Source organism: Petaurus breviceps, unplaced genomic scaffold (genome assembly GCF_028583685.1).
Source record: "Petaurus breviceps papuanus isolate PSGF00001 unplaced genomic scaffold, PetGlider_PUasm1.0 138, whole genome shotgun sequence".
Classification (NCBI taxonomy): domain Eukaryota; kingdom Metazoa; phylum Chordata; class Mammalia; order Diprotodontia; family Petauridae; genus Petaurus; species Petaurus breviceps.
This window is the reverse complement of record NW_027185694.1, coordinates 28,577,640-28,579,303: the sequence shown is the minus strand read 5'-3', so window position 1 is coordinate 28,579,303 and position 1,664 is coordinate 28,577,640.

The window sequence follows — 1,664 nt, the reverse complement described above, 5'->3', positions numbered from 1 at the left end:
TCTGAGGTACTACATCTCACCAGTCAGATTGGCTAAGATGACAAAACAGGAAAATGACAAATGCTGGAGAGGATGTGGGCAAATTGGAATAATAATGCATTGCTGGTGGAGTTGTGAACTGATCCAGCCTTTCTGGAGAGCATCTGGAATTATGCCCAAAGGGCTATAAATACTTTTATACCCTTTGATCCAGCATTACCACTTCAAGGGTTATATCCCAAAGAGATCATAGAAATGGGAGAAAGACCCATATGTACAAAAATGTTTATAGCAGCTCTTTTTGTGGTGGCAAAGAATTGGAAATTAAGGAGGTGCCCATCAATTGGGGAATGGCTGAACAAGTTGTGGTATATGCATGTTATGGAATACTGTTGTGCTATAAGAAATGAGGAGCAGACGGTCTTCATATTTACCTGGAGAGGCTTATACAAACTAACTGATGCTGAGTGAGAAGAGTAGAACCAGGAGAAATGTGTACACAATTACAGACACAATGTATGTGTCTGTAATTAAATTAATATATATATATATATATAAAAGCAAATGCTTTATTAACTTCTGATTTACACCATTCATTTCCTCCAGATTTTGAGTTACAAATTTTCTCCCCGTTTTTCCCCTACCCACCGCCCCAAAATAGCAGTCCCACAGGATATCCCCTCCTCCAATCTGCTCTCTCCCATATTTTCTTCCATACCCCTTTTGACTTTTCGAGTGGATATCTATGTCCCAGTGCCTGTATATCTTATTTCCCAACTACATCTAAAATAGTATTAATAATAGCATATATATATTTGAATATTTGATTTTAAAACTTTGAATTCCAGATTCATTACCTTCCTCCCTTGTCACCCACCCTTACTGGGAAGATAAGCAGTTCAGTATATGTGTGGCTAATGCAAAACAATAACTTAGTAGATATATTGTAAAAGACTGACTGTATTTCCCTCCCTCCTATCCCACCTCCCACTTGTTCTATTCTCTACTTTGATCCCCTCCCTTTTCAAAAGTGGATGCTTCCAACTTCCCTCCCCCCCAGCCTGCCCTTCCATCATCCCCCCTCTCATCCCCTTCCCCCCCTACTCTCCTGGAGGGTGAGATACCCTATTTAGTGTGTATTTCATTCCCTCCTCAAGCCAAATTCAATGGGAATAAGGTTGACCCATTCCCTTTTGCCTTCCCATTCTTCCCCTCCATTGTAACCATTTTCCCTTGTCTCTTCTGTATGAGATAGTTTACCCCATTCTGTCTCTCCCCATCTCCTCTCATTATATTCCTCTCTCACCTCTTAATTTCACCTTTTAAGTATCATCCCTTCTTGTTAAATTGGTCCTGTGCCCTCTATCTATGAATACTTGTAAACATATATACACACATTCACATATGTATTCATATGCCCATATACCCTCATATATATATATATATATATATATATTTCTATTCCCTTCAACTACTGAGAAAAGTTTCATAAGTTACAATTATTGTTTTTCCATGTAGGAATTAGGAATGTTAATAGTTCAACTTTTATAAGTTCCTTATGATTTCTTTTCCTTGTTTACCTTCTCATGCTTCTCTTGCTTCTTGTATCTGAATGTCAAATTTTCTATTCAACTCTGGTTTTTTCAGCAAGAATGCTTGAAAGTCCTCTATTCCACTGAATGACC